The following is a 14,511-nucleotide window of genomic DNA, read 5'->3' on the forward strand; positions in this document are numbered from 1 at the left end:
TTTCCTGGGGCCTTCTTTCTACTCCCTATGTACTTAAAAAGGACTCTTTTAAGAACATGTGCTCTTGTTGCAAAAAAAAAAGCCAACAGCATATGAGGTTATAACAACAAGAGTGTCTTCTACTCTGTTTGGCATTGGTGAGGCCTCACCTGGAGTACTGCATTCAGTTTTGGGTCCCACACTTCAAGAAAGATGTGGACAGATTGGAAAGAGTCCAGTGGAAAGCAAGAAAAATTATTAGAGGCCTGAAAAACATGACTTTTGAGGAAAGGCTGCAAGAACTAGAATGGTTTATTCTGGAGAAAAGAAGACAAAGCAGGGATTTGATAACAGTCTTCAAATACCTGAAAGACAATTATAAAGTGGGTGGAGATAGACTTCTCTAAATCTGTCAGGGACAGGGCAAGAAGCAGTCAGCCTTTCCTCAGTAGAGAAACAAGAGCAGAGATAAGAAAGGGCTTCCATTCAGTACTGATATACATCACAGGATTATACAAAATACCCTAAATTTGCTATTGTAATTATACTTAGAGCAAATCCACTTGAGTTGGGATTTGGAGACTTTTTGAACACCCTGCAAAAAACTCAGTGGTTTCTCAAGCTTTTCCTGGGGAAAGGTTTATTTCCCTAAGAGAATAAGAGGTTTTTTTTATGAGGTTGCTAAGACTTACACATTTTACTAAGGCTCTTTTGGTACATTTTTTAAATATGTGTTTTTAAATTATTGTAATGGGCTTACTAGAGAGAATAATAGGCAGAAATTAAAAAAACTAACCAAATAAAATTAAATAAGAATTCATTATAGTCTCATAAAACCCTTATTATGTACACCAAATATGCCATATAAATAACTTAATGCAAAGAAAATACAATACAGTAAGCTGATACATAACATATATCAACATTTCCAATTCCATTTCAGTTTGTACATACATTTTAGATATATATAAATTATTTTTCCTTCTGTTTTATCCTTTCTTTCCCCTAACTAAACTATTCATACGTACTCTTTAAGAAGCAAAAGAGGATGAAAGATTGCATTTGGCAGGTCTCTTTTGTGCTATAATTTGTTTCTTTGTGGAAATGCAGCAAAGGGTGACTTTTATTATGTTTTAGGTAAGAATCTGCATAGAGTAACTTCCAGCTGTTGACCAAGCGATTAGGCCATTAAAGTGCAAAAATGGCTGTTTACAAATACCCGTAATTACTATAATTTTCATGCAAAAATCTATGCTCACCTAAAATCAGCCCACATGCCAGTTCTTTCCTGGCCAAAATGGCTATTTCTTTATGTGTAGAAGTCTCAGTCACATATTAAAAAAATATCTGCCGAATAGAATATATTTTGACTGCAGAAATAGATTTTGCATGAATAGACTCCTGAGGCATCCAACAGTTTCAATAATGTTTTCTATTCCAGGGGAGCAAAAAATATTTTTCCTTGATAGCATTTATTTTATATTCACTGCACTGGAATTACTTTTTCAAAATTCTGCCAGCAAAGACTTATCATATGTGGGTGCCATTGCTGTAACATAAAGATAAGGACGGAGGCTTATTCCACTCATAAGCTCATGAGTCTGTAAATTGGAACTATCTTTCATAGTACAATGCATTTTACCAGTCCAAATATTTTTCTTAAAGACAAAACAGGAGTTTTTTCTTGGAAGTATTTTCCTTCACTGATTCAAGGAAGCATATTCATAGACTACTCACAAAAGGAAGGACACAAACAATATGACACCACTGGATTCTCTGGACTTTAGAAGAGTCTGCTTTATTTCAATAGTTCAAGAATCAGTCACCAAATCAGCTGTACTAAAGAAAAAGTTGTCTAAAGAGCAAGCCAAATTAGAGATGAGCCTGGACCACGAACTGTAGATGTAGATCCAAATTTGTTGGTAAATGCTTAGATGTAAATTTATGTTACTGTTGCTATAAAGAAAGGAGCTGGTCATACTGTCTGGGCCTAGATCTGAATTCAGATCTGATTCTTGGGGTACTGAGATCAGAGGTTTTGTTGCAGACCAAAATATTATGAGTCTAAACCACCTGTAATGGTTTTATTTGGCAATCAGAAAATTACCAAATTGCGAGAGGAGCAGCTTACCTTAAACTATTGTCAGTGCTGCACTATCAGCAGCTTTGAAACAGATTTGCTCCTGTCAATGTCAAGGTTATTATTTGAGGCAAGGTGCTTTGAGGAGTCTTTAATTTAATAAGTCTTGATGAGGTGTGAACAGCTAAGCAGAGGATGAGAGCACATCCTAAGGAACAGTGTAACACTGAAGTTCCTCACCAGCATTTTAACCCCAGCTATCTAGATCTGCTCTGAGCAGGATTCAATATACACTGAGGCTGGTCTAGAGTAGTGCTCTTTCTATTGCTACCACTGATAGAACTCAAACACTAGTAACAACGGTGGGGAATTTGAGAGAAATAAACTAGTGTAGAGAAGGTCCTTTTTATTCCTGCAAGCTATGATACTCTGCTTTGTGCTTATCCTAATTCAGGGGTAAGCAACCCCCAGCATGGGTGCCACAGTGTGGCACGTGAGGGCATTTTGCTTGGCATATGCACCTTTGGGTGGAAGGCAGGGAAGGGGCTGGGACTGCACTGCCACAACAAGGATTGGACCCCTGGCAGCTCCCCTACCATCCGCCCCAGCACACCAACATCTTACAAGCCAAGTTTTCAGATGTTTTCGGCACTCTGTCCAAGAACATTGCTGTTCTAATTATTTAGTAAAGGCTCCATTAAAGTAACTTGAAAGTTGGAACATCCCTTGTGGGTTATGCAGTGGAAAGGTAGGTTATAGCATAGATATAACAACACAGCCAGGTACCCTCGGTAACTGTGACACACAGGGGAAGTGGCAACTTCTGACTGCCACCATATCACCAGCACAGTTGTGTGTGGCTGCAGCAGCAGCAGCAGCAGCACTTTTTTTCTGCCCCTCTCCCCTTCCCCCACCCAAATCAGCACCCCTCTCTAGTTAGGCTGCTGGTTTATAATTCATCAAGGGTCTGATTTAACACATTAAAAGATCTGAGCAAATTTACTAGTAAGTTGGACACCCCAGCTTGTATTTTGGGGGCCTTTACACAGAAAGCAGATATTATACTGCTGGTCATGTTAATAGTTATTTGACATCAGCAAATTGTTGTGGCACAATGACTGTTGTCTATGGAAACAGCTGGTAAATAATAAAAAAGTATACTCAAAAATAGTCGGGGTAGGAGATTTTCAATGACACAAAAGGTAGTCAGGTGCCCACCTTGGACAGAATTTCAGTGGGATTCTGCTGCTTATATCACTTAGGTTCCTTTGAATGGAAAATTTTCGCAAAAAAACTATTTGCTGAATACTACATAAGAACATATGGCTGGAAGTGACCTTCAGGGTCATGAACTCCAGCTCCTTGCTATTGCAGGCAGCCAAGCCAGATAACTCCTTTCATAAACTAATCTTCATCTTAAAACTAGCTAGGTTTCTCACCCCACATCACTCCTATTAGAAAATCTGTTTCAGATCCTCACTGCTGTGATATGGTTAGAAAGTGCCTTCAAATCTCCACAGTAACTTAGTCCTCCCCCCAACCCCACCATAAGTGATGCCACTGCTGTGGGGGAGAGGTGTTAGTATGGCCAGGAGCCTGGGGATTAATACAGTAGCTGCTTGGTGCAGGGATCTTATGGTGTTCCCTTGCTACAGCTGCTACTGCTCAGCCCCATAACTAAGTGCTTCCACTTCCCATCAATATATCTATAATTTAGAAAATGGGGTACCATGTGGTGAGGTGCATCATCAAATATAACACAACACATTTTTTCCAGTTAAAAATAAATAGAAGCTTTACTAATATGTTAGGGGTCTAGGGCTATCTTATTTTGTTTTAAGGTTGAAGCAGAAAACAAATACAATTTCATTGGAATGAGTACAAAACAAATCTGCTTGCCTATGAAATAGGAGCTTCATTACCAGGAAGAGGTAACAGACAACAGAGTTGCAGAACAAAAGGAGAGCTCAACTGGTAGACCATCAAGACCATTAAAAAGAAAAGAGGGTCACAGACACCTGTGGAATGAAAAGTTTAGAGGAGATCAGGTATATTAGAATGAGCCATGATGCCAACTGATTTCCCCCAGCACTGCCTGACTAGAAATGCTGCTGCCAGGCGGTTGGTGTTAAACTTTGGGTGGAACAGGAATCGAAGTGGGGCACAAGTGCACAACCTCTGGATTCACTGCTGACCAATGACAGTCAACAGCAGTACATTCAGCAGCAAGAAAGGCAGCAGGAGGACTTCAGATGTTGGTCTCCACATCAGTCATATCTCCCTAGAAAGGGGGCATGAGGCTGATGCGGGGACCAGGACTACTGGGATGCAACCCCCACAAGTCCCCATCTGCTCTACCACAAGTCAGGGCAGGCCTTCCTGGCTAGATTCAATCTCCTTCTGACCCCTGGGCTGTAGGTTGCCAGCCCCTGCACTAGGGCCTTCATATAATCATAGAAAAAGAATGTTAGACCTGACCTCAAAAGGTCACATAATCCAAACTCCTGGTCAATGCACGTTCATCCTGGCTTAAACCATTCCAGCCAAGCAACTGTCTAACCAGAACTTAAAAACTTCTAGTCACAGAGATTCCACAACCTCTTTAGGTAACCTCTTTCAGGGTCTAACCACCTACATAGGTAGAGAGTAGGTTTGTGCGAAGCAGACCCTATTCAATTAGGATTCAGCCAGAATCAAGGACAGCGATTCAATTCATTGATTCGGATCATTGTTCCTGATTCAATTCAGGAAAATCCGAATCTGAAGATTTGATGCTGATTTCGAGAATCAGTGATTCGGACATAGACACAGCTTTAAAAGTTTTTTCTATATACTTTGAGGTAGCAGGCACAGCTTATGATCACTATGATCCTGGGGTGCATGAAACGTCCCACAGGAGTGAGGGGGTGGGCCCTCCATGTATTCAAAGGTGAACCTGGAAGTGGACCAGAAGTACTTCTGGTCCACTTCCAGGTCTGCCAGGGAGCACGCAGGGGGCCCCCCCAAGCCCCTCCAGCTCAGCAATCAGCCACAGGGGGACCTCGGGTGCCCTTCCCCAGACCCAGGAGGCACCATTCGCTGAGCTGGGGAGATCCGGGGGGCCCCCTGCCTGCTCCCTGGTGGACCTGGAAGTGGACTGGAAGTCCTTCTGATCCACTTCCAGGTCTGCTGCCAACCGCGCTAGGGAGGCCCCCATGCTTCTGTGGGACACTCAATGCACCCCAGCAGCAGAGTGCTCACGAGCCCCTGCTACCTAGTGGTATGTAGAAAAAATATTTAAAGCTGTGTCTATGTCTGAATCTCTGAATCAATTTGGAGGATTCCGATTCAATATGAAGAGATTAAAGGGTCCTCTGATTCGATTCGGATTCAGAGATTCAGCCACCAAATCAGGCCAAATCTCTGCCAAATTGAATCAAGGACTGAAGCTTCCACCAGTCCTAGTAGAGAGGTTTTCCTGGTGTCCATCCTAAACATTGCATGTTGCAATTTAAACCCATTACTTTTTGTCCCTTCCCTAGCGGACATGAGGAACTATTTACCACCGTCTTCTTTTTAGCAACCTTTTTTGTGTCCCGCCTTTCCTTATCTGCCATGTTTTCAAGACCTCTAATTATTTTTGTACGCCAGTTTGCCCGCTTGCTTATGAAAATGTGCTGCCCAAACTGGATACAGTACTCCTGAGGAGGATTCATCATTATTGAACAGAAGTGAAAAATTATTTCCTGTGACTTGTATACAACACTTCAGTTAGTTCATTGCAGGATGCTATTAGCTTGCTGCTGCTTCTTTTTTTTTTTTTTTTGACAATATTACATTGTTGACTCATATCCAGCTTGAGATCCACTATGACCTCTAGATCCTTTTCTGAGGTACTACAGAGAATTTGGTCATTCCCCATTTCATATATGAGCATCAAATTGTTCTGTCTGAAGTGCAATACTTTGCACTTGTCTTTATTGAATTTCTTTTTTCTTTTAGAACATTTTTCTAAGTCATCAAAGCCATTTGGAATCCCGTTCTCTAACGTGCCTGCTAACCACCCAGCTTGGTGTCATCTGCAAATTAAATAACTGTGCATTTGATTCCATCCTCCAAGTCATTAATGAAGATATTGAACAGTATCAGACTCAGGACAGACCCCTGGGGAATCCCACCTGATGCCTCCTCCTTGTTTGACACTGAGCTAGTGATGATTATTCTTTGAGAATATTTATCTCACTGGTTAGTGTGACGGCATTAATACTTCTCTGTCTTTACTGGAAATACCTCTCCTGATGCATCCTCTCACAGCTGTATAAGACTGGTGGCTCATAGTCATTCTCTAATCAACGAGTTACACCCAGGTCTTTCACCTCCTCCGTCATTTCTAACTGATGAGCTCCTACGTTATAGCAGAAATCCTTGTTATTAGTCCCCAAGTGCATGACCTTGCACTTCGTACTATTAAATTTCATCCCAATTCTACCACTTCATTTGTCAAGGTCAGCCAGTCCTACCTATGATACAATTTCACTAGCAGTACAATTGATTAAATAAAAAGCAGTTTTTCACAAGCAAATGCCAAAATGTAGACAAAGTTACTTGCAACAAATAACTCAGCTCACTCTATATGAAAACAAGAACTTCTCCCTGAAATGTTATATGGGACCATTTCTTCCAGCATGCACCCCAATGAATGATTATGCATGAAGTCTCATAGAATAACAGAGTACTCCAGACTTCATGCTAGATGCCACTGTTTCAGATTTCATTTTCAAAACCCCACAATTCCCATTCACAGTGCTGAGAGTTCCACATGATGACTTAAGCTTTCAATGTCCCTACCTATGCTGGGGCTATGTTAGACTTTTTATATTCTGTTTCATTGTTTTATGTGAGTTAACGTTTCCTATATAAAGATTACTGTATCACCTGAGTTCAAGTTCCCCTCCCCCAGCTTGTACTTGGCAGATTACTGTGTCACCAGAGTTTAAATTCCCTTCCCCCATCTTATATTTGGCTGAAAATATCCATAAAATGGAGGTGTACCTCTTCATTTAAAACTGGAACCTTTCTAATGATGGGATTAATACCCAGTGTGCTGTAGACACCTGAGACATCCTCTGTCCTAAGCAGAACAGCCTTGAAGAGCCCGCAAGTCAATAAAATAAAATACCCCATTCTCTTTAATTAACATATGAAATAAACACAATCTGTGACACCTAGTGTGCAGCAGCAATTAAGAGGCATTGCTTAGTTAAACCTCCTAATACCTCATTTAAATATGCAATTAAGGGATAATTGCCTTCAATCAATAAAAAATTGAAATATTTTGCAGGGGCTTCAATTATTTTTGTGAGGTTTTCTACTTTGTGCTTAGTCTGAGCTAAGCCTCCACGTCTTACACCACTTGTTAAAGCAACATTACCTATTTCAGCATTCCATTGATTTATAGCTTTTATGCACGCTATGAACACTAAGAGTCCAAAGCTAACACTAAGCCTCTGAAAGCTCTTATTTTCTGTTATCTGTGATTTCTGTTTTCCTCAAACTACCAGTTCTGAGCTCTCCCTGGATCAAGTCCCTTTTTTTTTGCTCCATACAAAATGGCGTCTTACTCTGTGCAGAAGTCCTCTCTCCTCTGATGGATACCATGGATTACTTTTATGTAATTGCATTTTTTTCAATTATCCAATATCTGCTTGCAAACAAGAAGTACTTCACTTACAGAAGTACTAGTAATTGACACCTTATGTATTACACCTCCCTCCTTGCCTTCACACAAATCAGTCCTCAGCAAAACAAGACAGATCTGTGAATCAAACAAGGAACTAAGTCAACTATCATCTTCCCTCTCAAGGCAGAAAATTAGCAATGCAAATATAGGCTCACCCAGGAGAGGCTCAAGAGCACTCCATCATGGCACCTAACACTATAGTCAGCAACAAAACAAGCAATATAAAGGGGAAAATATTTTCATGCTCAATAATTGAATCATACATCTAAAGAGAAAAGACTCGTGAATATGGGAGTGGCAAAAGCAAATAGGAAAGAAATCCTGACTTGTACACCAAGGCATCTAATAAGCCTTAGCTAACACACCAAAAGAGAAAATTTCCTTCCAGTATACACTCCTTGCTCTTGTGTAACTATCTAGGGCAATTAATATCATTAAGCATCTTTTGCAACAATTTGTTAAGGTCAACCCTCCCTGCCCAAAAATATCAAACTCTACCTACAGTGTTCCAGACCACTGAAGGAGCATTCACCTAGGACACAGTGGAATTGGGTCTGCCATTAGTCTGTTTCACCTCTCTATGCCTCAGTTTCCCCTCCGCTACTTTGACTGTCTGGTCTATTAGGATTGGAAAGTCTTTGGGCCAGTGATTGTCCCTCAGTAGGTATTCTCATAGCACTATGAGCCCCCCCACTGAGTTGCTGTAAAGGCTAAACAGTCTTTTATTAGAAAGAATATAACTCCTACATTATAGGTCCTAGAAATAATAAGCAGAAAGAATAATAAAAGTGAAGCCAGATTTTGGATCTGTATCTAACTTACTAGAAATAACTAATAAAACAAGAACAACATATATGCTGATGCAGTCTAGTACGGCTGCATTCTCTGCCTGAGGTCTTGAGCTGGCTGCATTAGGATTTTAGTCACTAGTATAACTATTCCAATGCAGTTGAATTGGTCCAAACCCCGAGTGTAAGCCTGCTGCATAGTATGATTTGTGGCATGTGCTTACTTTAATTCAAGTAAATAAAGCCTTGCTGAAGCTCTATATTCATTAGTGCTTCCTGTCTTGCCTGTCCCTTTATTGAGATACTGTGAAATGCTGTCATTCATTATTTAGGTGACACAAAGCCACCATACCCAAATACCTCACACAAACAAGTTATGTACTAATATACTCGTACAGAGCTCTTGCATATAAACACATCAAGAAGTTAGGATTGTTCTGGCCTTGGAGTTGAGGAGGTCCCACTATGGAAGACATGAAAGAGACTGAAGCATGGGAAATAAGAGGATCTAGCAATTCTGAAACTTCCCCTCAGGATTGTTATCAGCTGTAGTCTTGAGGACCCCACTAACTGCAGGTTCAAAATGCAGTTTAAAATCCTTTCTTTCTCTATCCAACTTTCCAGAGATTCATCATCTTTAGTCAGCATGTGGTGACTGGCAACTGAGCCTATCATTTTCTCAGGATCTTCATCTTATGTCCTACAGTACGGTGCCAGAAATACACTTGACACTGTTCTTTGCTGGACACAGTAAAATGCTACTCGACAGCCTCTATTTGCTCCAAAGTTTTCATAAAAAGAGATTTACGGTAAAGTATCTTTGACACTGAGTCTGCTAGATAAACTGTAGACACAGAAAGCTAGGACCAGAACCTTGGTTTGTCAGCTCCAGGGGCACAGTACATCATGAGCTAAGCTAGAGAACTCCTTTAGTTAGCAGTTGGTAGTCCATCTTTTTTTTTTAGTGCCTTACGTGTTTCCTCATTCAGCTCCTGGGAGCAGGCAGACCACAGCCTGTACACCTTTTTCCTTCTATGTAAACCTGTTAAGAATACTGGCAGTAACAAATGTGTACCTACTGCGAAGGAGTACAAGATCTTTATCAAAACTCACTTCAGAATTTCATATTGAAACTAAATGTAAAGCTCCACTAAGTATGAAATAAGAAACAACTAATAACATGTACTCATCATTTTCATGGCCTGCTCTTTGATTTGGTGCTGTCCAGACGAGTATGTAGGCATACAGTGAAATGGGAATTGTTTAATAACTCTGAAGACAAAATTCTTCTGTTTAGCCTTGAAACAGATGCAGCACAAATGATGGTGCTGCGATGTTCCAACTCTACTTTTCCAACGTGCCTCCACCCAAACGTCCCAGAGATGAATAGGACAGGTTCCCTTTACCTCATTGCTGAGAGACAAAGAATGTCACTGAAAACCAACTGCATTGGTGTTTTGATAATATGGATCCCTGCCCACTAGGAACTGGAGTAATACCCATTTAGTGAATTAACATAGCAGGTTGAAGAGTCACCAGATAGTAACAACTTTTGCTCACTACTAATCTATCTTAGATCTGAGCAGGAAGTTTCACTTCACCTGCAGAAGTCTAACCAGGTACTGCCACCCAGGCCCTCAAAATAGATAATGATATAAGCCATTATATGACTATGATGGTTAATTCATGTACAGATAACAAGCTCCTGAAAGATCTAATTTATTTCAGCATATGGTCACAGAAAAAAATTCTGCAGCTCTCACTAAGCCCACTGAAACCAAAGTAACAGAGCAAAATATCCTACAAGATGTGAGCACTGCTCTGTATAACTGGCAGAGCAAACTGTCTTCCAGGTACAAATTGATAGATCAGCAAAGTAAAATGATGTAACATGGAATGTAACAGCTAAGACTGAGACAAAGAACAATGAGTATTTCTGCTCTGTTCTCTGCTATCATTTTGCATCAAAGATAGAATGACTGACCTGAAACGTTTGCGGGAATCTATTTCCCTCCAATCTTAATTTTCCATAAAGAATCAAAGTAAACAATCTAAATGTTTAAGACAGTACCACTTGATAATAACTAATATATCTATTGTAGTAGAATTCAATTGTGCTGTCAGTTCAATTTGTGCAGCTTGGTATTGTCCAATATATGTAAGCAGTGAAATGCGTCTTGATCAGCCACTTATGGGAACAACAAAATATGCTGTCTATTACTATCTTTAAGTAATGGCTGAACAAAACTATACTCAAAACATTCGGGCACTTTAAAAATCCCCTTAATTGAGGGGATTGACTATTGGAGGTAGCCTGTAGGGTAGGTTTGAGGGTGTAAATAGATTAGATTGCTTTTCCAATGAGTGTTTTGCAAGGTATATTAGTCTCCTGTTTTGGCCAAATTAAGTGAAAATTCTTGCTTAAAATCATCAGAACATAATATTCTTCCTTTCCTTTCCTAAACTCTTGTGTAATATTACTGTCACAAAGCCATCCTTGGGGCATTCCCAGAGTCTTGAGTTTCTCCCTGCTGTCCCAATGTTGTCCCAAGGAAGAGACCAAGGCTAGCCCAGGGATAACTCTATTCCTGCAAGCCTCAGCTTCACTGGCCTTATACTGAACCTCACAGCTGCAACAGGGAAATCTCTGCCAGCTCTAGGTGAGTTCTCTTTTGATTGTGAATGCAATTTTAGGTCCACATTTCCACAGAATAGTGTAGCCTGGAATATCACTCACCTACACATGACTTTTCATCATGGTCAATCAGTAAGACAAAAAAACCAAAGGGATTTGTTATGTAGAAGAAACAAATAATACAAGCAAAACTGACCATATGTTTGTAGACAGAACAAAAAGACAAATTAAGTTTCTTACCCTCTCAACTGGCAACCATAGCTTCCTTGAGAGTCTTGCCAGTATTTTAGTATTTTTAGATATCAGCCTTCCTGCTGATTCTACCAGTCCTGTTTTCTGGGAACTTGGACCTTTCTCTAGCCTGAGGGGGGAGCTGTGGCTATCTAAAGAACGGTCCTTACAATACCTCTAAATCAGCACTCCCACACTGGCATTGTCCCAATTTCTCATGTCTCTCCAGAATTCTCCAAAAACTTCTCTCCCTGGGACACCTGGAATTCCTCTGGCCGATGGGCCATTTCTTACAGATGCCTTTGCTTAAAGGAATGAATTTCCCCATTACTGGCAGACAATGCCTGGTGTGCCCAACACAATATTTTCTTCTGCCTGTGTCTAGGAATGGTAATTCTTCTTGCCATAATGACACGATGGCAAAAGATATCTAGCAGCATCACCCACTCTTTCTTCCACTTAAGTGTGTATCTCGCAGTTCCTTGGTTGTCCCATGTCCAAAATCATAAAGATATATACAGAGAGCATATAGACGTCAGTGCTGGAAGGGACTTCGAAGATCATCAAGTCCAGCCCCCTGCCCCAGGGGCAGGAAGTCAGCTGGGGTCAAAGGATCCCAAAGGATCAAAGGATATCGTAATCTATTAATTGATAACAGCAACATAAATGGATACAGCGTAACATGGGCTTTTCAATGACACTACACATGCCATATCAATGAAATAAACATAAGAAAACATTCATGACACCCCACAAACCCCCACACCATAGTGGGGTTCATGGCAGTTACCATGCATTTTAAACAAGTGCCTACAGCAATTCAAAGTGTGACACCCATAGATGTCCCATAGGACACCCATATTAGTGCTCATTAAAATCTTTGGTACTACAAGAAGGGGTACAGTAAAGACACTTTCTGGATGTAAAGTGCTGCACACCTCAGGAATTGTGGTAGATGTGGCAGTGTGTACACGTACCATTGTTGTTTAAGTTGAAGTGCAACTGTGTCACATGTCAATAATGAAAGCAGCATGTAGAAATTTTGCTTTACACAGCAGTGCTTTTGGAGCAGGAAGACATAAGTTTGTCACCTCATTATGAAGTTTCATGAGCAGGAGATAATTCCTAAAGACTGTAGCCCAGGTACCTCAGGTATATACTCCCCTTCTCCAACTGAAAGGAATTGCTAGCTGGCGGGTGTACTGTGCTGTGGGGGAACTGCAGACCGCTCAGTTTCCCTCATGGTTTATCCGTCACCTTTGATTACACTGTGGTTTCTGCAAAAGAAGACAAATGCGCACAACCCTGCCAAGGAAAACTCCTTGCAGTGGCTGATTATTTATATTTACAAAAGTACAATGCTGACATGTGCAGTGGTAGTGCACACATCATTTTCCTGTCTTGGGGTGCTTGGAGCAGTTACCTGCAGGAGGGTGGCCATCCTAAGCTGAGGACTTTTCTGGCCTTTTCCTGCCTCAACATTGGGGTGGGCACTGATCAGCTCATCTGATGCGTATTTTCCAACGGCTCAGAGCCGTTCCTCCTGCTAGCCAAGAAGGGTGGCCTGCAGGATAGAAAAGGCTGTTCACACCATTCCTTGAGGGTCAGGTGATTTATTTAACAAGGGAGCTCCCAAAATTAATTGCTCAGTGGAGGCCTCCTGAAAAACTCCTCTTTGAAAGGGACAACCTGGCCCAGCTGCAACAAGGGCATTAACATCCTTCAGAAGGACACTTTCTCCCCCAGAATTTTTACTTAGAAAGCCATTTCCATGTTCTTACATCTCACCCCCATTACCAGTAAGAGTATACTTCTGCATTTCTAGCAGTCTCTGCCTTGCAACACAGGCACAAAGAAAACACACCACACTGTTTTGCACAAACACCTCAACAATCCCTGCAATCTCTTGGCTTTTCTTGTGTGACAAACATTCACAGCCTCTATCACAGAACTTAGTCTTCTCTGCTACTGACTTCTTATTGGAGCAGCGATATAGGGTGTTGTACTTAACCCAAACAGACCACAGCATGACCTCAGGCACTCTGAGATCAGGACACTGCTTTTCCTTAAAGCAACTGCATCTTTTCCCTGCTCTAGAGCAGTCATTCCTAAAATTGCATTCTTACTCTTTCCTCCTACCTGCTCTAGCATTCAAACTCTGTTAATCTCTTATTTTCTCCTCTCTTTCTAAACACTTTCCACATCTCTCTCTATAACAGCTGCCTCAGCCTGTTTTCCCACTTCCCTCTATCTTTTTCCTTTCCCTCTCTCTATCACAGCTCCTTGCTTTCTGAATCTCTCCATGTAAGGAAACAAACCCTGAATGAGTGAACCATGCATCTTTCCTAGTGAAATTTTCTTTAACTCCCTCACATAGGGCTGTGACAATGCAGGCACCAGCTGTGGGGGGCAGTTTCAATCATAATGGTTTTCAACCTGTCCAGACCCAGCACCTTTCAAGAACTGGATCTCCCTTATGTCCCAATCTGGCACAAAAGAGGGAAGTCAGAGAACCAGGTTACCACCCTTTCTACGCAGGTCTAAATACTGGCCTATACTAGCTCTTCACAGGAAATGAAAACCAGTGTCTTGCACCAAACAGTAGCTTACAGCCAGCAATAAACTCAAAACTCAAAATTTCAGACACCTCAAAGCTCAAGACACAAAATCTCAAAAGCCTCAAGACAAAACAATCTTACAAGCATTTCTGCTGGAGAGGACCTTCCTCCTCCTTTTTTCACCCCCCTAGCCCTATGATCATTTATGTCTGGTGTGGTGGTCTTCTGCCTGAACATATTGGTTCCTGGACTTCTGTGCCCTACAACAACCACAACAATAACAACAACAGACACAATGATAACAGCAAAGAAAGCGCTGTGGGTGCTTGAGCCCCTGTCCTGCAGGAATTCCCCTTAGTAATGCCGACCCTGCACTGGGTATGCCCGCCCCTCACTGGGGCGAGTTCTATAATGCCAACCTACACCGGGTAAGCCCGTCCCTCACTTTCTTTTCCTCTCTATTCCCTATAGATAAGTATAAATGAGCTAAGACTTAGGATAAGCTTCAGCATTTTATTTTG

This window comes from Gavialis gangeticus, unplaced genomic scaffold, assembly GCF_001723915.1.
Source record: "Gavialis gangeticus isolate Ggan-Ray unplaced genomic scaffold, GavGan_comp1, whole genome shotgun sequence".
Taxonomy (NCBI): domain Eukaryota; kingdom Metazoa; phylum Chordata; order Crocodylia; family Gavialidae; genus Gavialis; species Gavialis gangeticus.